General features: G+C 34.1%; 1 pseudogene; it reads right to left on the bottom strand.

The window, feature by feature from the left end:
- Positions 1-929: 929 nt before the first annotated feature.
- Positions 930-1,954, bottom strand: LOC136042841 (cytochrome c oxidase subunit 1-like; annotated as a pseudogene).
- Between the last annotated feature and the right edge of the window lie 11,932 nt (positions 1,955-13,886).

Below are 13,886 nucleotides of genomic sequence, written 5' to 3'. Positions count from 1 at the left end.
GCAAAAGCTACTAAAATAATAGCAGGGATAACGGTTCAAACCGTCTCGATTGCCTGGCCATCAAGTAGATAACGATGGAGAAATTTATTAGAAAACAATGCAGCTAAGAAAAAGCCTACAAGAGAAGTAATTAAGATTACCACTAGTAAAGCATGGTCATGGAAAAAAATAAGTTGTTCTATGAGAGGTGAATTCCCATTTTGTAAACCTAGTTGGAATCATTGAGACACTTTTAAAGGGGGTACCCATCTTTGGAGCTTAAATCCAATGCATAAATGTTTCTGCCACTTTAAAATGTAGAGATCATAGTAATTTCTTCATAGGAGTGATCAGCAGGCGGATGGGGATGATTTCATTCCACACTTGATCTTAAATTAAGTGAAAAAATATTAACTCGTTTAGCGATCATGGCCTCTCAGATACAAAAAATAAATATTAATGTAGCAATTATAGATGTAACTCTCCTAATGAGAAATTACATTTCATGAAGCATATGTATCCGGATAATCTGCGTAACGACGTGGTATTCCAGCGAGACCTAAGAAATGTTGAGGGAAAAAAGTCAAGTTTACTCTCCTAAAAACATAATAAAGAAATGTACCTTAAGAAGAAACTGATTCATTCTTAATCCAGTCATTAGAGGAAATCAATGTACAAATCCTGCTATGATAGCAAAGACAGCACCCATAGATAAAACATAATGGAAATGTGCTACAACATAATAAGTGTCATGGAGAACAATGTCAATTCTAGAGTTTGACAGGGCAACCCCTGTAAGCCCCCCCCACAGTAAACAAAAATACAAATCCTAGGGCCCACAACATAGATGGAGTTATAGAAAGTCGTGTCCCGTGTAAAGTTCCGATTCATCTAAAAATCTTAATTCCCGTAGGAATTGCAATAATCATAGTTGCAGCAGTAAAATAAGCTCGAGTGTCCACGTCCATTCCCACAGTAAATATATGATGAGCCCAGACAACAAAACCAAGAATACCAATTGCAAGTATAGCATAAATCATACCTAATGTACCAAATGCTTCCTTCTTACCTCTTTCTTGACTAATAATGTGGGACACTATCCCGAATCCGGGTAAATTAAAATATACACTTCAGGATGGCCAAAACATCAAAATAAATGTTGATAGAGGATGGGGTCCCCACCACCTGCGGGGTCGAAGAAAGAAGTATTTAAGTTACGATCAGTTAACAGTATGGTAATAGCCCCCGCTAGGACTGGAAGTGATAAAAGAAGAAGAACGGCGGTGATTCCCACCGCTCAAACGAAGAGAGGTATACGGTCAAGAGATATTGACTGAGGTCGTATATGATGATAGTAGTAATAAAATTCACAGCTCCTAAGATAGAGGAAACTCCAGCTAAGTGAAGCGAGAAAATAGCTAAATCTACGGAAGGTCCGGCATGGGCAATGGCTGAGGATAGAGGGGAATAAACTGTTCATCCAGTTCTGCACCTCTCTAAACTATAGATCTGGCCAAGAGAAGAGTCAAGGATGGTGGAAGTATTCAAAATCTCAAATTATTTAACCGGGGGAATGCTATATCTGGGGCCCCTAACATAATGGGTACTAGCCAGTTACCAAATCCCCCAGTCAAGATTGGTATCACCATAAAAAAAATTATAATAAATGCATGAGCTGTCACAATAACATTATATACTTGTTCATCCAATCAGGGAACCTGGTTGACCTAACTCTGCTCGAATGAACATTCTTAAAGAAGTCCCAACTATACCTGCTCAAGCCCCAAAAATAAAGTATAAAGTTCCAAAATCCTTGTGATTTGTAGAATAAATCAACGTTGCATAAGTAAAGTGGCCGATTATAGGTGCTAAATTGTAAATTTATTTAAGGATTATTCCCTTTACTATGATTAATTTACGGCTCAGTAGTTTAAAAAAAATACAAGATTGCAAATCTTGAGTTGTTTCTAACCCGGGCTAATTAATTAAAATTATTTACTGTAAGCACGGTAATGTGTATATAAGTGTTTTGTGCACGTAAGATTTTGATTCTTAAAGAGAAATTTACATTTCATATATAATAAGAAGAGATGAGGTGCTGATAAAAAGGATTACGTTGATACTGTAATTATGTAGATAATACCCCAATCTATATTAAAAGTAAATTGTTAAAGCTTAAGAACTTCTTATTTCCAGCTTTGAGGCTGGTAGTTTAATTAACTTAAAGCTTTACAAAAAGAATAGAGGAAGAAAAATATTAAACCCTATTGATAGAATACCCGGAATCTCTGTTTTCTTAGACTTTACCTCTGAGGGAAATAAAAGAGATCTCATAGCAATCTTAAATAAAAATAGACTGAGAAGCATGAAGAGACAACAAGGGTTAATACAAGAAGGGGGGTAGAATATTTATTCCAGAGATATCCATTTAATAAAAAAATCCCAGGAATGGGGGCAGCCCGGCTAAAGAGAGAAGATTAAATGAAATCGAAGTTTTATAAATTAATCTAGCACTACTATTTATTTGGGCGAGGGAATACGTACCCCTTTGCTGTAATAAATTACCACAAAATATAGTATAGCCAAGTAAGTCATGTAATAAACTAATATCAAGAAAAATCTACTTATATTAACTATTAATCAAGATAAATGTCTAATGGAAGAAAACGCTATAATCAGCCGAAGGTTGGATTGATTAATCCACCTAATCCACCAATAAGTGCTCTAATAAAAATGAAAAAAGAATTTGTGAATTGAAGTATAGACAGTCCAAGAAGAGGCCCGATTTTCTGAAAAGTTATTAAAAGGGATAAAACCTTTCATGATATAGACTTAGAAATACTTACTAATCATATATGGAACGGGGCCGCACTAATCTATTAATAGGGCAAAAGGAATTAAGAATGAAAAAGATTGATTCAGAATACTCGCTAAAAAGATGACTGAGGCTACTGACTGAATTAAAAAATATTTTAATCTATTTTCTTTTCTTTCTTCAATTATAATAGGGACAAAGCTTAAAGAATTTATTTCTATTCTAAGCCACAAACCTAACCAAGAGTGGGAGGACACTATAAGAATATAAGAAAAAAATAGGCATAATCACTTAATCACTTAAAGAGAGATTACTCTATCATTGGGGTATGAGCCCAGTAGCTTAATTTAGCTTACTCTTTAACCCCTGGGAGAGAAGAACCCCCCCCCCCCGAGTTTACGCTTCAAACTGAAGCGTAGCGAGGGAGGGAGTTCTTCTCTCAGGTCAATCTAAATAAAATAACTTTATACTTTTTTAACAGTAGACAATATCAAACTTTTACCAAACACTCAATTTTTTCTTCAACTAATGATTATACTTATACCCTACACTGAAGATACAATTATATTATTTATTTTCCTTTAAAAAAGATAAAATTAACGGTTCCGTAGTTTGTTAAGGGTTAATCTGTACTGGATTATCTCCTCACAGGAGATAATCCAGTATAGACTGGTCTCGCCCTCCGTTGCTGAAATAAAACAAAATTATTTATTTCACACTTGTTGAAGAAAAATTTGAAGCAGGTTAATTTGCTTTTACAGGATTTTAGCTTCAATCCTGTAAAAGGCTGTTTTTGGGGTCAATATCAACAACCTCAGCATTAAATGTGTAAAACGAGGTCATAAAAATTCCCTAAACGTAAACCTTAAGCTGATTTCTAACGATTTTACGGGTTTTTTAATTTTTAATTTCAAACAATTTCACCCATATAGAACATCATTATAATAATATAAAATAAAAAAAAATAATATTTTATTATAAGTACATTTAATCAAATATAAACTTATCCGTAGTATTTTTCGTCCTAACACTAATTGTTAGGACGAAAAATACTACGGATAAGTTTATATTTCTATTAAATTTTTAAACCCTCTTAAGAGGGTTGTATTAAATGAGATATTGATTTTATTTATCCTGGAACATTAAACATTCCAGTATAAATATAAATCAACATCTCTAGGTTATTTTAGAAACCCTCTTAAGAGGGTTTAAAAAAAATTTAATATTATATAAATGAAATAAATAACGTACATTCACCGCTCTTTTATTATTCTAATAAAAGAGCGGTGAATGTACTATACAGAACGTTATATTGAATAACATTAAATCATGTATATGTACGTAGGCTTGACTATTTAACAAGGCCCCCCCTCAGACATGTAGGTCTTCGCCTACATGTCTGAGGGGGGGGGGCCTTGTTCTAGAGGCAGCCTACGTGCTTAAATATATCATTTTATCAACCTATATTTCATAAAACATGTTATCATGTACTATACTTCACCATCCGTCTCCTCTTTAAATGGTCGTTAGCTTTAGCTGTTTGTTGCATGAGGTTATGTAACTAAGTATCATTTATATGGTAATTTTAGGTATTTAGGGTTGGGTTAATTCCCTATTTAACCTTTTTATTTTTTTCCATCATCGTCACAATTGTAAGTGTGTAAATGCAAGTATTCAAACAAATTTCAATTTTCACTGATATTTATATGTAGTTAATAAAATTCAATTTGTTAATCTTATCATTCATAGTCACTTTTACTTATAGCATCATAACGAGTTAATTATTCAGACAGACAAGATTTAATAATTAAACAAGTAGTCACTTCAAACCATGTAACATTGCCAATTTATTAACCATTTACACTATTTATTTTTCTTTCAGAGATCTGCAGCAACGTCCAGAGTATTTTCTACATTTAAATAAGGTTGTCAAGGAGATATTTTACTCTTTACGGCGGCTAGATAATGGGTTTCGGTCGCTTGCCGGGCCGACTGCTTTCAATGACCTTATACACCTGATCCCCCATTATCTGTACTCATAAATTCCATTCTCAAACACACTCAAATTAGTAAATAACTTCCATCTTACTTCTTTGTTCGTCATTATTATTTTTTGTTACAATATTACTTTTATACTTTACTCGGTGCTTCTCATTTCACTATCTAGCAGTAAAAGTTTGATTCTAGCTAGTTTATTTACTATTTCTGCGAGTAATATGCAAGATATCATTATAGGTTAGAAGTGCAGTGATTGATATTATTGCCTACTTCTTAGGTATAGCGAACGAAAAGATAGGGGGACCACTTTGTGCCAGCATCCGCGGTCATACAAGGCCTTAGAGTAAATATTTTAGGTGAACAGAGGATCCTTGGGACAACTATATTCTAGATTAATAAGGGTGAAATCTGTATTTATTTTTCATTTGTTTGAATATAGCACTCTTTAGATGGCCAAACAACTAGGATTAGATACCCTATTAGTCCATTTTCGTTTAACCTGGGTAGTATCATTAAAACCTAAAGAATTTGGCGGTTTCTAAACTTACTAGAGGAACTACTTGCCAGCATTCATTCCGTTCAGAGCTAGTGCGCGTTGGTGGATGCTATTGCTTATTTAGGATATTTGTTCTGTTTGAATTGTTTGAACACTTGCCAGTAAGTCTCTGTTTAATGGATTTTTGATTTGGTTATTAGCCAATCTAGGGGAGATTATTGAATAATTTTATGATGTCTCTCACGAAGTCGTACTTTGATCAGAAACACACTGAGCTTATGACGAAGATTCTTATCCTGGAAAAGGGGATTGAGGCTTTGCGAAATGAGAATTTGGAACTCAAAGAAGAAAATACGGTTCTCAAAACCGAAGTAGTAAATCTAAAAAAGTCTTGTCTTCAAGTTGAACTTGTTTCAAAAAGACAGAATATTTTACTTCACGGTATACCAGCTGTTCAAGGTGGTAACTCAGAAAATGCTACTCGTGAGTTTCTCTCTGAATTAGGAGTCAGTAACGCAAATTCAATGCCCTTCGTCAAGTGCTACCGTTTGAATGGAAATAAACTACCAGGCTCTAATACTAGGGCAACGTCTAGGACTACACTAAAAGTCGGGCCAGTTTTCGTGACTTTGGCTAATTTAGCAAATAAAGACGCTATTATGAAAAATTGTGGTAGGCTGAAGGGATCTGGAAAAAGTATCACTTCTGATCTCCCGCGTGAATTGGCACGTCGTAGAAAAAACTGCTATCTTTCGGCTATAATCTGCGTACGTCATCTGACACTTCAACTAGAGTTGCTGAAACCCGAGTAATACCGAAAGGGATTAGTGTATGGATTGAAGCGAAAAAGTCTTCAAAGAGTAAGACTTGGTTGCGAATAGAGGACTCATGTTTTGATCCCTTTAAACTATCTAGTAATGCGACCTCTGTGGTTCCCTCCCCCGCTGTGATAGTCGGAGGTGATGAGTAATATGTGTGATTTATTCATTTTTTTTAGTGATTTGTTTGATGTTTGTTAGTTGTTGTTGTTTTGGTTTTTTTTTCGTAAGTTATGATATATAAATTTTTCTCCTGGATTGGGAGATTTAGTTATGTTTTTGTTGTTTTTTCATTTTGTATACAAGTTTTTTTCTTATTCAAGTTTTCTGTTTTTGGCCTTTATTTTTCTGTTTCAGTTTCTTTTTTCACAAAAAATGAGTTCATCGTTCTGTTTGCCTAGTTGCTGTCTACATGTCATTGTTATGAAGATGCCAAGCTGGGTGGTGGGTGGCGCATGATGGATCATAGTTTGTATTTTTTTTTTATTTGTCTGACTCTAGTTTGGGTGACATCTCCTCCTTGGGTGAGCGACTATCTCATCTTCAAATAACCCAATTGATTTTCTTAGTTCGATAAATAATTCAGTAGGTCAGTCTAACAAATCAGCATCAAATCCCCATTTTTCAGTTAGTAGTAAATACGTATCTGATTTAGATCGAGTATCCAAACGAGATGGTAGATTCTCTGTACTTCAGCTTAATGTTCAGGGTCTTTGCTCTTCGTTTGATGAGTCGAAAAAATAGTGTGTAGTGGGCACCCTTACTTCATTGGTCTTTGTGAGACTTTCCTTGATTCAAAAAACGAATCTCTATGGCATCTCCCTGGGTACAAGATGGAATATTTGAATCGAAGTAGGATGGCTAAAGGTGGCCTTGCTGTTTATGTTTCGGAATGTCATCCGTACTCTGTTAGACATGACCTGTCAAGAAATGAAGAAGGAATTTTTGAATCCATATTTATTGAGATTAAAACCCAAGCTAAAGCTTTGATTGTTGGTAATATATACCGGTCTCCTAGTGGGTCTGTTCCCTCTTTCCTTCAGATTCTTGATGAGGTCTTGGAAATAATCCAACTCATTCATGTGAACTTGTAATTATGGCGACTTCAACCTTAATTTGTGTGACCGGAGGTCATCCTCGTCCTGGATTTTCTTTCGACAATGCTCGCTTGTGGAACACTACCTTCTGCATGCATTCCAACTCGCATAACTAACACTACCGCTTCTTTGCTTGATAATATTTTTTCATCTCTGACGTTGGTGCGAAATTCTATATTGATGAGTGATATCTCAGACCATTTTCCTGTTTTTTCCATGTATGATTTTTCCGATTCGTTGCCAAGGAGGAGCCAAGAAGCTGGTTTTTCCTCTTTGAAATTTAATGATCAGGGCTTGCATATTCTTAGGTCACGGTTGGCAGGTCGTTCGTGGAGTATTTCTAAAAATAGATCTGACATAGATTCTTTGTTTAATTCGTTTTATGATTCTTTGAAAGAAGTTATCTTTGATACATGTAATGCACCCCAGTCGAATCCAGCATCGAAAAGAACAACCCCTTTGAATCCTTGGATGACCTCTGGACTTCTTAAAAGTGGAGGAAGAAAAATTATCTTTTGAAGACTTACAGGTGCTCTAATCCATTTTCGCGTGATTCTCGGCTTCAACTTTTCAAAGCTTATAGAAGAGTTTACAATTCGCTTTGCCGAAGGGCTAAATCGTTATTTTATCATAGAAAATTCTCTGCGTGCGGTAAAGACATTAGGAAGACATGGCAAGTAATCAATTCTGTTATCAGGCCATCTTTTCTGCCTCCTTCTGTCCCTTCAAGTGTCGTAATTGACGGGAAAAATGTAGAGGGTGAGCTAAAAGTTCAAGATGCGTTTACTTCCTATTTTGCTAATATCGGCAAAACTACAGCCTCTTCTGTAAGTCCTTCTTCTTCTCTACTGATTTTAGGTCTTATCTAGGACCACCTTGTCCTAAATCAATGGCATTGGAACCTGTCTCTGAAGCTGAAATAGCCAGAATTATCAATTGTTTGAGGGGTTCTTCATCCTCTGGCCCAGACCGTATTCTGACTAAGGTTGTCAAGTTCATTCTTCCTGTCATTGTTTGTGCCCTCACGAGACTTGTCAATCTTTCTTTTGAAAATGGTGTTTTCCCAAGTGCTCTAAAGCGTGCTCGTGTTATCATTCTTTTTAAAGGTGGATCAAGGAATGATCCTGCAAATTATCGTCCCATATCTCTTTTATCAGTGTTTAGTAAGATTTTTGAAAAAGCTATGCTTTCTCGACTTCTTCATTTTCTTAATTCTAAACTCTTTTTTCATGATTTTCAGTTTGGTTTTAGGGCCAAACATTCAACTGAGCATGCATGTACAACTCTCTTGAATTATTTTAATTCAGCTCTTGACTCTGGTTTGATACCTGCTGCTCTTTTTCTTGATGTTCGAAAAGCGTTTGACTCATTAACACACAAGATTCTTCTTCTGAAAATGTCCCATATTGGAATAAGAGGGAATGCTTATTCATGGTTTCTATCATATTTATCTGGTCGAGTCATCTCGGTTCATCCGGACTTTTCTAATCCTTCTGGAATAGAGTCTGGTGTTCCACAAGGATCTGTCATTGGGCCGATACTCTTTTTAATCTACGTCAATGACCTGATTAATGCGGTTAAAAATTTAAAACCTACCATTTGCTGTCGTCTTTGTCAACCAGTATCCGTTACTAGCTGTGACAAGAGTTTGTCCTTACCGGATTCAGAAGTCTGATCTTCGTTCAAGGATCATAACCCTTTTTGAAAGAGTTATCCAGTGGTTTGATGTAAATTATCTTGCCTTAAATGTCGAAAAGTCATGTTTTCTCATTTTCTCCAGAGTCTCAAAGGCTTGCCCTGATTTAAATGAAATAAATGTATCAAGAGGTTCTCTAAGTAGACCTAAGGATCGTTACGTTTGATTCCTAGGCATCTTGCTTGACGAAAATCTTTCGTTCAAGTATCATATTGACCTGATTAAAATGAAAGTCTCCAGGAGTCTTGGAATCCTTAGAAAGCTCAAATATATATTTCCAGGGTCGATTCTTAGACTCTTGTTCTGCAGCCTAGTTCAGTCTTATGTTTCATATTGTTTTTAGACTATTAGACAAAAATATTAGACTATTTTATGAATGCACATGGTAAAGAATGTGATTAAAGGCTCTTTTCATATTTTAAAAGTTTTAGTTTTCGGGGGTAATAGCTACGTCCATGGAAAAAATTTAGATATTAGACTATTTTATGATTGCAAATGGTAAAGAATGTGATTAAAGGCTCTTTTTGTATTCTAAAAGTTTTAGTTCTCGGGGGTAATAGCTACGTCTGTGGAAAAAATGAAGATATTAGACTATATTATGATTGCACATGTTAAAGAATGTGATTAAAGGCTCTTTTCCTATTTCAAAAGTTTTAGTTCTCGGGGGCAATAGCTACGTCCGTGGAAAAAATGAAGATATTAGACTATTTTCTGATTGCACATGGTAAAGAATGTGATTAAAGGCTCTTTTCCTATTTCAAAAGTTTTAGTTTTCGGGGGTAATAGCTACGTCCATGGAAAAAATTTTGATATTAGACTATTTTATGATTGCAAATGGTAAAGAATGTGATTAAAGGCTCTTTTCCTATTCCAAAAGTTTTAGATCTCGGGGGTAATAGCTACGTCTGTGGAAAAAATGAAGATATTAGACTATTTTATGATTGCACATGGTAAAGAATGTGATTAAAGGCTCTTTTCCTACTTCAAAACTTTTAGTTTTCGGGGGTAATTGCTAAGTCCGTGGAAAAAATGAAGATAAAAAATTAGACTATTTTATGATTGCACTGGTAAAGAATGTGACTAAAGGCTCTTTTCCTATTTCAGAAGTTTTAGTTTCCGGGGTAATAGCTACGTCTGTAGAAAAATATTAAAAATAATATGAAGATATTCTATTTTATGATTGCAAATGGTAAAGAATGTGATTAAGGGCTCTTTTCCTATTCCAAAAGTTTTAGTTCTCGGGGGTAATAGCTACGTCTGTGGAAAAAATGAAGATATTAGACTATTTTATGATTGCACGTGGTAAAGAGTGTGATTAAAGGCTCTTTTCCTATTTCAAAAGTTTTAGTTTTTGAGGGTAATAGCTATGTGTGTGGACAAAAAATGACGATATTAGACTATTTTATGATTGCACATGGTAAAGAATGTGATTAAAGGCTCTTTTCCTACTTCAAAACTTTTAGTTTTCGGGGGTAATTGCTAAGTCCGTGGAAAAAATGAAGATATTAGACTATTTTATGAATGCACATGGTAAAGAATGTGATTAAAGGCTCTTTTCCTATTTCAAAAGTTTTAGTTTCCGGGGTAGTAGCTATGTCTGTGGAAAAAATGAAGATATTTTACTATTTTATGATTGCACATGGTATTAAATGTGATTAAAGGCTCTCTTCCTATTTCAAAAGTTTTAGTTTTCGGGGGTAATAGCTGCATCCGTGAAAAATGATGATATTAGACTATTTTAGGATTGCGCATTGTAAAGAATGTGATTAAAGGCTCTTTTCCTATTTCAAAATTTTAGTTTTCGGGGGTAATAGCTAAGTCCGTGGAAAAAATGAAGAAATTAGACTATTTTATGATTGTATATGGTAAAGAATGTGATTAAAGGCTCTTTTTCTACTTCAAAACTTATAGCTTTCGGGGGCAATAGCTACTTCCGTGGAAAAATGAAGATATTAGACTATTTTATGAATACAAATGGTATAGAATGTGATTAAAGGCTCTTTTCCTATTTCAGAAGTTTTTGTTTTTGGGGGTAATAGCTACGTCTGTGGAACAAATAAAGATTTCATATTATTTTATGATTGCCTATGGTAAAGAATGTGATTAAAGGCTCTTTTCCTACTTCAAAACTTTTAGTTTTCGGGGGTAATTGCTAAGTCCGTGGAAAAAATGAAGATATTAGACTATTTTATGAATGCACATGGTAAAGAATGGGATTAAAGGCTCTTTTCCTATTTCAAAAGTTTTAATTTTCGAGGGAAATAGCTATGTCTGTGGAAAAAATGAAGATATTTTACTATTTTATGATTGCACATGGTATTAAATGTGATTAAAGGCTCTCTTCCTATTTCAAAAGTTTTAGTTTTCGGGGGTAATAGCTGCATCCGTGAAAAATGATGATATTAGACTATTTTAGGATTGCACATTGTAAAGAATGTGATTAAAGGCTCTTTTCCTATTTCAAAAATTTTAGTTTTCGGGGGTAATAGCTAAGTCCGTGGAAAAAATGAAGAAATTAGACTATTTTATGATTGTATATGGTAAAGAATGTGATTAAAGGCTCTTTTTCTACTTCAAAACTTATAGCTTTCGGGGGCAATAGCTACTTCCGTGGAAAAATGAAGATATTAGGACTATTTTATGAATGCAAATGGTATAGAATGTGATTAAAGGCTCTTTTCCTATTTCAGAAGTTTTTGTTTTCGGGGGTAATAGCTACGTCTGTGGAACAAATAAAGATTTCATAGTATTTTATGATTGCCTATGGTAAAAAATGTGATTAAAGGCTCTTTTCCTATTTCAAAAGTTTTTGTTTTCGGGGGTACTAGCTAGATCTATGGTAAAAAATGAAGATATTACACTATTTTATAATTGCAAATGGTAAAGAATGTGATTAAAGGCTCTTTTCATATTTCAAAAGTTTTAGTTTTCGGGGGTAATAGCTAACTCCGTGGAAAAAATGAAGATATTAGACTATTTTATGATTGCACATGGTAAAGAATGTGATTAAAGGCTCTTTTCCTATTTCAAAAAATTTAGTTTTCGGGGTTAATAGCTAAATCCGTGGGAAAAGGAAGATATTAGACTATTTATGATTGCATATGGTAAAGAATGTGATTAAAGGCTCTTTTTCTACTTCAAAACTGTTAGTTTACGGGGGTAATAGCTACGACCGTGAAAAAAAAATGAAGATATTAGATTATTTTATGAATGCACATGGTAAAGAATGTGATTAAAGGCCCTTTTCTTATTTCAGATGATTCAGTTTTTGGGGGTAATAGCTAAGTCCGTGGAAAAAATGAAGATATTTGACTATTTTATGATTACACAATGTAAAGAATGTGATTAAAGGCTTTTATCCTATTTCAAAAGGTTTAGTTTTCGGGGGGTAATAGCTACGTCCGTGGAAAAAATGAAGATATTAGACTATTTTATGATTGCACATGGTAAAGAATGTGATTAAAGGCTCTTTTCCTATTTCAAAAGATTTAGTTTTCGGGGGATAATAGCTACGTCCGTGGAAAAAAATGAAGATATTAAACTATTTCATGATTGCACATGGTAAAGAATGTGATTAAAGGGTCTTTTCGTATTTTAAAAGTTTCAGTTTTCGGGGGAAATAGACACGTCCGTGAAAAAATTTAGATATTATACTATTTTATAATTGCAAATGGTAAAGAATGTGATTGAAGGCTCTTTTCCTATTCCAAAAGTTTTAGTTCTCGGGGTTAATAGCTACGTCTGTGGAAAAATTGAAGATATTAGACTATTTTATGATTGCAAATGGTAAAGAATGTGATTAAAGGCTCTTTCCTTGTTTAAAAATTTTAGTTTTCGGGAGTAATAGCTACGTCTGTGGAAAAAATGAAGATAATAAACTATTTTATGATTGCACATGGTATAGAATGTGATTAAAGGCTCTTTTCCAAATTCAAAAGTTTTAGTTTTCGAGGGTAATAGCTATGTCTGTGGAAAAAATGAAGATATTAGACTATTTTATGATTGCATATGGTAAAGAATGTGATTAAAGGCTCTTTCCTTGTTTAAAAAATTTTAGTTTTCGGGAGTAATAGCTACGTCTGTGGAAAAAATGAAGATAATAAACTATTTTATGATTGCACATGGTATAGAATGTGATTAAAGGCTCTTTCCAAATTCAAAAGTTTTAGTTTTCGAGGGTAATAGCTATGTCTGTGGAAAAAATGAAGATATTAGACTATTTTATGATTGCATATGGTAAAGAATGTGATTAAAGGCTCTTTTTCTACTTCAAAACTTTTAGCTTTCGGGGGCAATAGCTACCTCCGTGGAAAAAATGAAGATATTAGACAATTTTATGAATGCACATGGTATAGAATGTGATCAAAGGCTCTTTTTTCTATTTCAAAAGTTTTAGTTTTCGGGGGTATTAGCTACGTCTATGGTAAAAATGAAGATATTAGACTATTTTATGATTACACATGGTAAAGAATGTGATTAAAGGCTCTTTTCCTATTTCCAAAGTTTTAGTTTTCGGGGGGTAATAGCTACGTCCTTGCAAAAAATTAAGATATTAGACTATTTTATGATTGCACGTGGTAAGGAATGTGATTAGAATCTCTTTTCCATTTCAAAAGATTTAGTTTTCGGGGGTAATAACTATCTTCGTGGAAAAAATGAAGATATTAAACTATTTCATGATTACACATGGTAAAGAATGTGATTAAGGCTCTTTTCCTATTCCAAAAGTTTTAGTTCTCGGCGGGTAATAGCTACATCCTTGGAAAAAATTCAGATATTAGACTATTTTATGATTACACATGGTAAAGAATGTGATTAAAGGCTCTTTTCTTGTTTCAGAAGTTTTTGTTTTCGGGGGTAATAGCTACGTCCGTGGGAAAAATGAAGATATTCGACTATTATCTTTTTGCACATGGTAAAGAATGATTTTCATATTTTAAAAGTTTTAGTTTTCGGGGGTAATAGCTACCTCTGTGGAAAAAATGAA

This window comes from Artemia franciscana, unplaced genomic scaffold (genome assembly GCF_032884065.1).
Source record: "Artemia franciscana unplaced genomic scaffold, ASM3288406v1 Scaffold_2134, whole genome shotgun sequence".
NCBI classification, from domain to species: domain Eukaryota; kingdom Metazoa; phylum Arthropoda; class Branchiopoda; order Anostraca; family Artemiidae; genus Artemia; species Artemia franciscana.
This window is presented reverse-complemented; position numbering and strand designations above follow the sequence as displayed.